Below are 12,360 nucleotides of genomic sequence, written 5' to 3' on the forward strand. Positions count from 1 at the left end.
CTTACAGACACACACACACACACACACACACACACACACACACACACCACTCAAAACTTACTGACATAGACACCACTTACATAGGAGACCTCAGGGCCTGGTGTGGGCTGCTACTCACATGGTTTTGCATGCCCCCTCAGCTCTGACATCCAGGGACCCAGCTCTCCTAAAAGACATTAGCCTCCTGTCAAGACCCTTCCCCTCTTTCATGAGGCATGTTATTGTTGGAAAGCTATCTCTGAGGCTCCGCCCCATGTCCATCTGAAGCCCTGCCCCCTTGCAACACGAGGTCCCGCCCCCTTGTCCATCAAAAGATAAATGCTTTTGCTGCAGCATAGCATTCCTGCTGCAGCTTCCCAACAATAACATGCCTAATGAAAGAGTGGAAGGGTCTTGACAGGAGGCTGCTGTCTCGGAGTTATCTACGAGGCTCCGCCCCCGTGACCGTCCGAAGCCCCGCCCCCTTACAACATGAAGGCAGTTTTATGACTCCGTGGTGTGGTGCTGGAGGTCAGGACAGAGGCCAACCAGTTTGGGTTGGGGTGCATGGGCAGCCGGAGGTGAGTGAGCTGCTGTATGTGCTGACAGGAAATGTTTTTTTTCCTGTCAGCACTGGCAACTGCCTGCAGGGAACTCTCTGGGCCTATTTTCAGTGGAGGGCTTGGAGCTGAAGCTCCATCCGCCCCATTGTTAATCCGGCCATGCCCCTCGTCTCTTAATACACATCTGCGTAGAAGCCTGGAGAGGAGACACAGCAGGATACTTCGGGAGGGGGGAGGGGATTGGGATGTCATTATGCCCCATCCCCAAGATGGGGTAAATACCCGCCATTCGCGGGTCCATGAATATGGGGCGGGGCTAAATGGTACAATTCACTCCCCTTCACACAGCCACCGATATTTTGGGGATTTTATCCCCATCCTGCCCACTATCCCTAGGAAGCGGGAGGGATGCGGGAGAGTCACCTACCCTTCCGGATGCTGAGTGAGACTACCCCAAAAGTTGGGAGGCTCCCGCAGCTTCCAGGAGGGTAGGCAAGTATGCTGCAGTCTCTGATTGGGCCCCATCCTCTCCTGCGGTGCAGTAGACTGGCATTGTGCCAGAAGTCTCCGGGAGCATGGTGCTTGAGCTGCGTTCCTGGGGACATCTCTATTGCGCATGCGTGAATCACCAGAAAATAGCAGCAGCAGCCATTTTCCTAGTGATATTTGCTGCTATGCAGCCAGTGCTGGGTCGTTAGAGAGGTGAGCATAATTAAATGGGTGCAGGGTGTGCAGTGTGGAGGCCCCCCTGGACCAAGAGGCCCATGTGCACTGCACACTTTGCACCCATTATAGGTACGCCAGTGTGCATTCAGTTCCAGCTCTGTAGGTGCTACCACTGGGGCTGTCCTGAACAACTGAAAGCTTTCATTAAAAAATATAGAAGTCAACTGCTCTGATTAAGGAATTTGAGTTCTGAGTGGACTGGCTACAATATAAACCGTGTAACTAGGCTTGCCACAATATTTCTCTTACCTGGGACACTTATTATATTACAGGCTCTGTGGCTGATTAATACCAGGTGAAAAGCATGCTTGAATTTAGCCAGCCACAGAACCTGTGTAAATCATAGGTGTCTCAAATCAGGGCTGAAATTAGGATATTCGTCACCTGGGGCAAGGCAGTAATTCCCCCCCTCCCCCCATACACACACACAAACACACACACAAAAAAACACAAACAAGCAAATCCTGTCAGACTAAAATAATCAGATTATCAAAAATTGTATTTTAAAAATGGGGATACTGTTGGACAATATTACCCTATGTGCCCCAAATGCCCTAAGTGTCACGTGCCCCAAATGCCCTAAGTGTCACATGCTTCCCATCACTACACTACATCCCCCTACACGCTGATCTACATCACTACACTACATGCCCCTATACACTGCACTACATACCCTATATGCTACACTACATCACTGCACTGCATCCCCTTATATGCTACACCACATCAGTGCACTACATGCCCTATATACTGAAATACATTACTACACTACATACCCTATATGGTACACTATATCACTGCACTACATCCCCATAGAAGCTACACAAAATCCCCCCCATCTGGGAGGCAAAGCGGAGGTTGATACTGCTAACTTGGAGCACAGTGCGATAATAAAGTCCATCTTTAAACTCACCACAAAGCTGCTGTAGTGATACTCGGTGCAAGTTGGAGGTTGTCCAGGTTTAGCTGTGGTGTGTTGCCAGCAGCTTGTTACCGGTTGGTGCTGGGCAGGCAGTCGGGATCATAGCCTGCTGAAAAACACAGCACCAACACCTCGCTTCTATAGCTTGCACGCTGCACTGCATGGCAAAGAAGAGAGTTTAAGACAGTAGCTGGCATAGGAGAGATCCCAGGAACTGGAGCTCACCCGCACAGCGTTGAAGCCAGCTGCGGACAGACAGATGGGTCAGAGACACTGCTCCGGGAGCCGTCTGTGGTCTCACTGGAGCAGCATAGCACTGCGGTTAAAAACAAAACAAAACCCTGCTCCTCTGTAACTCCTTGGTGCCCCCTCAAATCCTGCACCCGGGGTGCATGCCGCCACCCCCACCCCCTCATTGTGGCCCTGCCCACATTAAAGGGATATTATGGCAAGCCTTAGTATAACCACTTCACTGCTAAGCATGAGTGGGACTCGTGTTAGGCACTTCAAAGGGGGAACCTACCTTAAAGTCACCCCCTTACAGAATCAGAAACACTTTATTGCCAAGTATATCAGTGCACAATACACAATAAACAAGGGATTTGTTTCCGATAGACACCGCTCTTAAGACAGTATACATACATAACAAGACCAAACACACATGGGGAAGAGCAGCATGATAGGTTCATAGATACATGTGCCAGGTTGAATTGCAAATGGAATGGGCTACGCGCCCATCGAATTTATTAGGATAGTTGCTTGGGGGAAAAAACTGTTCCTGTGTCTGACGGTTCTCACCAGTTGCGAGCCGTACCGCCTCCCTGACGGCAGCCTTCTGAACATGTCGTGAGTGGGGTGGGAGTGGTCACCGGTGGTCCTTTCCGCCCACTTAGTAACCCTTGCCCGTTATATATCCTCAATCGCCGGGAGATTTGTCCCTATGATTTTTTCCGCTGCCCCCACTATTCGCTGTAGTCTGTTCCTGTCATAAGTTGAGGCTGAGCCAAACCACACTATTATGGAGGTGCAGATAACGGATTGGATAATAGCTAAGTAGAAGAGCACCAGGAGTTCCTGCAGCAGCTTGAACTTCCTAAGTTGGCGTAAGAAGTACAGCCTCTGCTGGGCTTTCCTCACAATGCCGTCGATGTTGGCCTTCCACTTCAGATCCCTAGCAATCGTGGAGCCTAAAAATCTAAAGGATTCAACTACCGCTACTGCACTGCCCGCAACTGTTAGTGGGGGGAGTGTAGGTGGATGCTTCCTAAAGTCTATGATCATCTCAACCGTCTTTGATGCATTTAACTGTAGATTGTTAGCGCTGCACCAGGTGACCAGCCATTCTACCTCATTCCTTCAAGCAGTCTCCTCTCCATCCGTGATCAGGCCAATTAGCGTGGTGTCGTCTGCAAATTTAAGGAGTTTCATTGACTTGTCACAAGAGATGCAGTCATTGGTGTAAAAAGAGAACAGGAAGGGGGAAAGGACTCACCCCTGGGGGGCACCCGGGCGGGTTATCCATACTCCCGAGGAGAATTTCCCCATCCTTACTCTCTGCTCCTGCACCGTTAGGAGTCTGTGCATTTTCGATTGCAGCAGACCAGAAATGATAGTGTTAAATGCAGAGCTGAAGTCCAGGAATAGTACCCTCGCGTAACCCCCTGGTGAGTCTACATGCTGCAAGATGTGATGCAGACCCAAATTCACTGCGTCCTCTGCCGATCTATTTGCCCTGTAGGCAAGCTGGAGAGGGTCAAGGAGGGGACCTACTGTGGACTTTAGATGGGTCAGTACCAGTTGTTCCAACATCTTCATCACCACCGATGTTAGTGCTACCGGCCTGTAGTTCTTCATGTTCACTGGAGCAGCAGGTTTCTTTGGCACTGGGATAATGGTCGAGCACTTGAAGCAGGCTGGCACCACTCCAGTACCGAGCGACTTGTTGAAGATAGCTATGAAGACTGGAGCCAACTGTGCAGCACAAGTTTTTAGCGCGGATTTAGATACGCCGTCAGGCCCCGATGCCTTCCTGGGTTTCAGTCTGCTGAAAAGCTTAGTGACTTCTGCAACATCCACGTGAGGGATGGGCATGATGCCTAGTGGGCACGAGGGTGCTTTCATCCCAGCAGAATGAGGCAGGGCATCGCAGGGCTTTTCGAACCTGTAGTAGAAGTGGTTCAGGTCCTCCGCCAGCTTTTGGCTGGAGCCGAGCGCAGGGGGTGGAGACCTTGTAGTTTGGGGCAGCCTTCAGGCCCTTCCATACCGACCGAGGTTCGTTTGCCGAGAAATTGGTCACGAGCTTGTCGGCATAGCGTTTTTTCGCTGCCTTGGTCTCCTTGGATAGGGTATTCCTGGCCTATCTGTAAATGAGTTTGTCCACACTCCTGTGTGCCTCCTCCTTAGCTAGGCGTAGCTGCCTTAGGTTAGCAGTAAACCAAAGCTTGTTGTTTGCATAGATGCAGACAGATTATTGGGGATCAGTACTAAATGCCGCTGGTCGGAATCCCGGCGGTCGAAATACCGACGCCGGAATCCCGACCACACAATGCCGACAGGGGTGGCAAGTGGAACGCAGCCCCTTGCGGGCTCGCTTCGCTCGCCACGCTCGGCACACTATTATATTCTCCCTCTATGGGTGTCGTGGACACCCACGGAGGGAGAATATGTCGGGATTGTGGCGGTCGGGATTCCGGTGTCGGTATTTCGACCGCCGGGATTCCGTCCGGCGGCATCTTGACCGGATCCCGATTATTGATGGCACACATAGTTTGTCACAGAATTTGACGTACGACGTAACAGTGTCGGCAAGGTCATTGAGGTAATTTGCCGCAGACTCAAACACGTTCCAGTCAGTGCATTCAAACTATGCCTGCAGATTTTGTACGACTTCGCTGGTCCATCGCCTCACCGACTTGACAACTGGCTTAGCGGATCTCACTAATTGCTTGTAAGTGGGCAGCAGGTGGACCAGGCAGTGATCAGACAGCCCAAGAGCCACCTGGGAGACAGAGTGATAGGTGTCCTTTATTTTAGTGTAGCAGTGGTCCAAGATATGGGTGGTCATTCTGAGTTGATCGCAGCCAGCAAATTTTTGCTGCTGGTGCGATCAACATGTCCACGCCTATGGGGGAGTGTATTTTAGCTTAGCAGGGCTGAGAACGCTTGTGCAGCCCTGCTAAGCTAAAAAAGTTTTGTGTAAAAGAAGACTAGCCCTAGACCTACTTACCCTGTGCGACGGCTCCAGCGATGCAGGTCCCGGCTTTGACGTCAGACATCCGCCCTCCGTCCTTCTGAAAAGCCTGCGTTTTATCCACCACTCCCCCAAAACGGTCGCCAACGGTCTGGTGACGCCCAGGAATGCCTTCTTTCTGTCAATCTTCTTGCGGTCGCCGCTGCAACCGCTTTCTTCTTAATCTGCGACGTAACCCGGCGACCCCTGTTGCCGAGCAATGACTCGCATGCACAGTGCGCATGCTGCGCATTCCGGACCCGTTCACACCGCAGTGACAAACCGCTGCGTGCGAACGGGTCGGAATAACCCCCATTGTCACTTTGCGTGGGGCATTTAACATGCTGTCGGTATTTTGGTAGCTCCTTTGACAAGTTGGCTTGTTGAAGTCACTCAGGATGATGAGCAGAGAGTCCAGATATTTGCACTCCGTGTCATTAATGCACGATGAAAGATGTTGCAGCGCTGTCCTCACGCAAGACTGTGGGGGCATGTAAACCCCAACTAAGATAAATGATGCAAACTCGCGAGGGGAGTAGAAGGGTTTACAGCTGATACACAAGTCTCCAAGTGAGGGCTACAGGATCGTTGCACGTTGACAGGGTCGGTGCACTAGCCGTTGTTGATGTAGAAACAAATACCAACTGCTTTTTGACTTCCCTGACAGTTCCACTGACTTATCTGCCCTATACATGTAGAAGCCCGGCAGGGACAGGGACTCATTGGGCAAACGCTCGCTGAGCCAGGTTTCCGTGAATCACAGGGCAGCTGAACCAGCAATGCCAGCGCTGGCGCTACGCAGAAGCATCTGCAGTTCATCTATTTTATTGGCAAGGGAGCATACACTGACCATTACCACTGCTGGGAGGGCTGATCTGAGCCCCCTGCATCTCCACTTGACTAGGGCCCCCGACCGCGTGCCTCTGCGGTGCTTCCCCCTAGGGGCTTCCATAGCAGCCATTAAAGTGTCACCAGCCTGGTTCCCAGGTGGCCCAGCCGAGGCTCTCCGTTGCGGCCACCGCCATCTCCAGGCCTGGGGGGCCGTGGCCTCCATGTTCCCATGACGAACCCTCTGGGGCCCACTTATGCCGCCGCTGACATCCCCTCCAGCCGGGAGCACCCCTGACTGGGACTCCATTGTTACCTGATGTCTCGTCCTGTTCCCACTGGGACAGCTGCCGCTCCTGGTCAACTAGTCGCCGCTCACACTCTCCAGTCTTACTGGGAGTTTATCTGTCTACTGCCTCCTGATCCCTTAGGGCTGGCCCAGTCCGGTGGGTCTCATAGTACCCAGCATGCATTCTGACATTCCGCCCATAGAGGGTGCTCCACAGGCTGTAGCATCTTGGAGACAAGCGGGGGTCGCGTACCGCTCAAAGCCACTGACACTTCCAGCGTCAGCGGTGTACGCGTCCCTCCGGACCTCCTGCCGCCCCCAGGTTCACCGCTGCATCTCCGCAGCCGTATCCCTTGCTCCTTCGCGGCTCGCTGCAACTCTGATATCCAGCGCCATTTGTGAAACCAGGCTCCATTCGCAGCCGCACCACCATACCCGTGCTGGGCCATAGCCACACCGGCCGCAGCTCTCCCAGCACCCGCAGCCCTCCAGCAGGCCACCCAGACATGCCGAAGTGAGTCTCTGGGTGACTGATTCACCAATAACTAGCATCTCCTCTTTGAAATAAGAGATTAGGGTAGCAGGGATGAGGGGGCACATACATAAAAACAAAAGAAAGAGGAGCAGTAGCATCGAGGCAGCCTTCCCCGGCGCCATCTTGAAGACTCAGACCCCGCCGCTTTCAGTCAAAACACTGCAAACATTTTTATAAACTTAGAAATAGGGTAGAAAACATTAAAAGTGTTCTATTCACCATCCTGCTACCCACATACTACCTTCAATAAACTTGGTGACACCGTTATTTGAATGGCGAAAAAATCTCCTCTATCAAATGATTTAGGCCCTGTCAGCAAGGACACTGCACTACAGAAATTCTAGCAGAGCCAGCAGCTGGTGGAGCACACTTCGTATACAAGATGTTCCTTTTCCTGGCACGTACACACTCAGGGACATCCTCTTTTGAAATAGTGAAGCAGGAACCACAAAGAATATCTTAATTGTCATTAGTAAAACAAACATTTACACACATTTGTTTACAGTTCACATTTTTGCAGTTTTATTAAATAAGCACTTTTTGGGACATTTGGATAGACAGTATGTGCCTTTTCTCGTAGTTCGTAGGGGATACTGGGAATCCATTTAGTACCATGGGGTATAGATGGGTCCACTAGGAGCTATGGGCACTTTAGGAATTTGATAGTGGCACTAGATCCTCCCTCTATGCCCCTCCTACCAGACTCAGTCTAGGAAACTGTGCCCGAGGAGACGGACATACTTTGAGAGAATGATAGATAAGAGAGAAGGATAGATAAGGAAAGTGGTGAGATTACGAACCAGCACAACCAGAACAAGAGGAATGCCATGCTAACCAAACTTGAAACCGGGAACAGCAACAGCTGAATTAACCAGAATACTTTACTAAGTAACACTGCAGGAAGAACGAAACACCGGGCGGACGCCCAGTATCCCTTACAGACTATGAGAAAAGGATTTACCGGTAGGTAATTAAAATCCTATTTTCTCTTACGTCCTTGGGGATACTGGGAATCCATTTAGTACCATGGGAAAGTACCAAAGCTCCCAAACCGGGTGGGAGAGTGCTGAGGTTCCTGCAGAACTGACTGACCAAACTGAAGGTTCCCAGAGGCCAAAGTATCGAACTTATAATATCTTGCAAACATGTTCGAACTTGACCAAGTAGCTGCTCGGCAGAGCTGTAAAGCCGAGACAACTCAGGCAGCCGCCCAAGAAGAACCCACCGACCTAGTAGAGTGGGCCTGTACAGATTTTGGAACAGGCAATCATTCTGTTGAATAAGCATGCTGGATAGTGAGCCTGATCCACCATGCAATAGACTGCTTTGAGCAGGACACCCAATTTTATTGGGATCATAGAGAACGAACAGCAAGTCGGATTTTCTGTGACAAGCTGTTCTCCTTACATACACCTTCAAAGCCCTCATAAAATCCAAAGACTTTGAAATAGCAGAGGTGTCCGTAACAGCCGGAACCACAATAGGTGGGGTGATGTGAAATGCGGACACCACCTTAGGAAGAAATTGCTAATGAGTTCAGCTCTGTCCTCATGGAAAATTAAGTAGGGACTCTTGTGAGACAACGCCCCTAGCTCTGACACACGTCTTGCTGAAGCCCAGGCCAACAGTGTGACGGTCTTCTACGTAAGGTATTTTACGTCAACCTCCTGTAACAGTTCAAACCAGTCTGATTGGAGGAACTGCAGCACCAAATGGAGATCCCGTGGGAGGCACAAAGGGAGGCTGGATGTGCAGAACACCTTTCAAGAACATCTGGACCTCAGGGAGAGAAGCCATGTGTTTCTGAAAGTAAATAGACAAGGCCGAAAACTGGACTTTAATGGAGCCTAGGCATAGGCCCACATCCACTCCCGACTGTAGAAAAAGCAGGAGACGTCCCAGATGAAATTCCACCTCAGAATTTTGTCTGCTCTCACACCAAGAGACATACTTCTTCCATATACGGTGGTAATGTTTAGAAGCTACCTCCTTCCTGGCTTGGATCATAGTCGGGGTGACCTTGTCAGGAATCCCTCTCCTGGCTAGAATCAGCCATTCAACTTCCATGCTGTTAAACATATCCACGGTAAGTCTTGATAGATGAACAGGCCCTGTTGCAGAAGATCCTCACGAAGAGGTAGAGGCCACAGATCTTCGATCAGCATCTCAAGAAGATCCGCGTACCAGGCCCTCCGAGGCCAGTCCGGAGCAATGAAGATTGCTTGAACCTTTTCCCTTTTTATTCTCTTTAAAATTCTTGGGATTAGAGGAAATGGAGGAAACACGTACACCAGCTGGTAGACCCACGGAGAAGTTAGAGCGTCTACCATCACTGCTTGTGGGTCTCTCGACCTGCAAAAAATACTGCTTGAGCTTCTTGTTGAGTCGAGAGGCCATCATGCCAATCTCTGGTTATCCCCACCGACGTGTCAACTACCGGAACACCTCTGGGTGGAGGCCCCACTCCCGGGGTGCAGGTCATTTCTGCTGAAGAAGTCTGCTTCCCAGTTATCCACTCCCGGAATGAAGACCACCGACAATGCCACGGCGTGTTTTACCGCCCAGAGAATTCTTGACACCTCTGATATTCCTGCTTTGCTTTTCATTCCGCCCTGTCGGTTTATATACGTTACTGACGTTACATTGTCCGACTGGACTTGAATGGCCTGATTCCGAAGTAGAGATGGGGCCTGCAGAAGGGCATTGTAGATTGCCCAGAGTTCCAAGATGTTTATTGGAAGGACAACTTCCTAACTTGACCATCTTCCTTGAAACTGCACTGCCTGGGTGACTGCTCCAACATCTGAGGCTTGCGTCTGTGGTTAGCTGAATCCAATTCTGAATCCCGAACCTCCGACCCTCGACGAGGTGAGAAGTCTGTAGCCACAACAGAAGGGAGATTCTGGCTCTTCGCGACAGACAGATCCTCTGGTGCATGTGAAGATGCGATCCGGACCATTTGTCCAACAGATCCAACTGGAAGGGCCTCGCATGAAACCTTCCATACTGAAGCGCCTTGTAAGAGGCCACCATTTTCCTCAGAAGGCGAATGCACAGATGCACCAAGATCCGGGTTGGCTTCAGGATAGCCCGAACCATCGACTGAATTACTATAGCCTTCTCCAAGGGAAGGAACACTCTCTGAGACTCTGTGTCCAGTATCATTCCCAGGAAAGGAAGCCTCTGCGTCTGTTCCAGGTGAGATTTTGGTAAGTTCAGAATCCACCCGTGATCCAGGAGTTGTCTGGTTGAGAGGTCAATGCTGTCCAACAAAATGCTTCCTGGATGGCGCCTTTATCAGAAGATCATCCAGGTACAGAATTATGTTGACTCCCTGTTTGCGGAGTAGAAACTTCATCTTTGCCATCACTTTGGTGAACACTCTCGGTGCCGTGGAGAGACCAAATGGCAGGGCCTGGAACTGGTAGTGAGAGTCCTGCAGTGAAAACCGTAGATAAGTCTAATGAGGCAGCCAGATCGAAATGTGAAGGTACGCATCCTTGATATCCAAAGATACTAGGAATTCTACCTTCTCCAGACCTGAGATCACCGCTCTCAGAGACTCCATCTTGAATTTGAACACTCATAAGTACAGGTTCAACGACTTGAGGATCAAAATCGGTCTTACCAAACCATCCGGTTTTGGTACTACAAACAAGTTGGAATAATACCCCTTGTTTTGCAGATGAGGTGGAACTGGAACAATGACCTGAGCCTGTACTAGTTTTTGAATGGCGTCCTGTAAAGTTATACTTGCTTCTTGCGAAACTGATAATCCTGATTTGAAGAACCTGTGAGGTGGGAGCTCCTGAAACTCCAGTCTGTAGCCCTGGGAAATAAGATCCTGACACAAACCTGTCCAGATGTGACTGAAAAATTTTAGTTGGGCACCTACCCGCCAGTCTTCCAGGCATCGCGGTCCACCATCATGCTGAAGGCTTTGAGGAAGCAGACTTGAGCTCTGTTCCTGAGAACCGGCAGATGCTGGTTTGCGTGGTTTACCTCTAGCGCCTCTGGTGACTGTAGAAGAACCTCTGGATTTGCTCTTAAATTTGGCAGTCTGAAAGGACTATAGATTAGGTCCTGAGTAGGACTTCCTGGCTGGGGCAGCTGCAGAATGAAGATATATGGACTTACCCGCAGTAGCTTTGGAGATCTATTTGTCTAGTTCATCTCCAAATAAGGCCTCTCCTGTGAAAGGTAGGCCTTTTACGCCTTTACTGGGGTCTGCGTCAGTAGTCCACTGGCGTAGCCATAAGTCTCTGCGTTCTGACACTGCCATAGCAGTGGTGCGTGCATTAAGCAAGCCTATTTCTTTTATGGCTTTCACCATAAAGTTCGCAGAGTCCTGTATATGTTGCAGGAGTAAAATAATCTCCCCCTGAGGCAAGGTATCTAACCCCTCAAGTAGGTTACCCAACCATTTGGCGATGGCCTTAGTAATCCACCCACATGATATAGTGGGTCTCTGGGCCACCCCAGCAGCTGTATACAAGGATTTGAGTGTAGTCTCAATTCTACGATCAGCCTTTTAGGGAGGCTGCACCCGGGACAGGCAATACAATTTTCTGTGACAGCCTGGATACTGATACATCGACTATCGGTGGATTTTCCCATTTTTTCATATCCTCAGTAGGAAAAGGAAAATATGATATACCTTTTAGGGATTGGAAATTTCCTATCAGGATTAACCCACGGTTCTTCAAACAGGGTATTTAGTTCCTTTGACACAGGAAATCATTCCCTTAATGGAGTTCAGCCAAGCTAGCTCTGCCCTGCTAGCCTGGGAAGGTACACTGCACTGAGTACACCGTAGTGAACCCCCTGGAGAAGAGGAACACTGTGCCTTACATGAAACACACTCTTTGTCTGACATACTGTGACAGTGACAGCACACACACACACAGGAACAGGTTAAATGCACAATTAACCCACAAAGAGCCTTCCAGGGAGACACAGAGATAGTATGGAGCCAGTACATGGCACCCTTACTGCTAATGCCAAGCTTAGCCGGGTCGCAGACTAAGTACCTAAATTATGGACTCAGTACACTAATAATCGCTCCCCCCCTGCTATGACCCCCTGGTACTGCTGAGGTAATGTGGAGTCTCTCCGGAGGAGCTGTGCATCCCTGTCAGTCAGCATCTGTGTCCACTGCAGAGGGAAAATGGTGCTGGTGAGCTGCTGGATCCGCTCATAGTGAAGCCCCACCCCTTTAATGGCGCACATTCTTCCCGCTCTTTTTTATACTGGCTGAGGTAATTTTGTGCCTAAAATGGAGTCAGCCCC

General features: G+C 50.2%; 1 protein-coding gene across 4 annotated transcripts in view; it reads right to left on the reverse strand.

Annotated features, from left to right (window-relative positions):
• The window catches only part of DOCK2 (dedicator of cytokinesis 2), a 1,781,615-nt gene that overhangs the window by 40,578 nt on the left and 1,728,677 nt on the right, over nucleotides 1–12,360 (reverse strand). The window lies entirely within an intron of this gene.

Source organism: Pseudophryne corroboree, chromosome 6, assembly GCF_028390025.1.
Source record: "Pseudophryne corroboree isolate aPseCor3 chromosome 6, aPseCor3.hap2, whole genome shotgun sequence".
NCBI classification, from domain to species: domain Eukaryota; kingdom Metazoa; phylum Chordata; class Amphibia; order Anura; family Myobatrachidae; genus Pseudophryne; species Pseudophryne corroboree.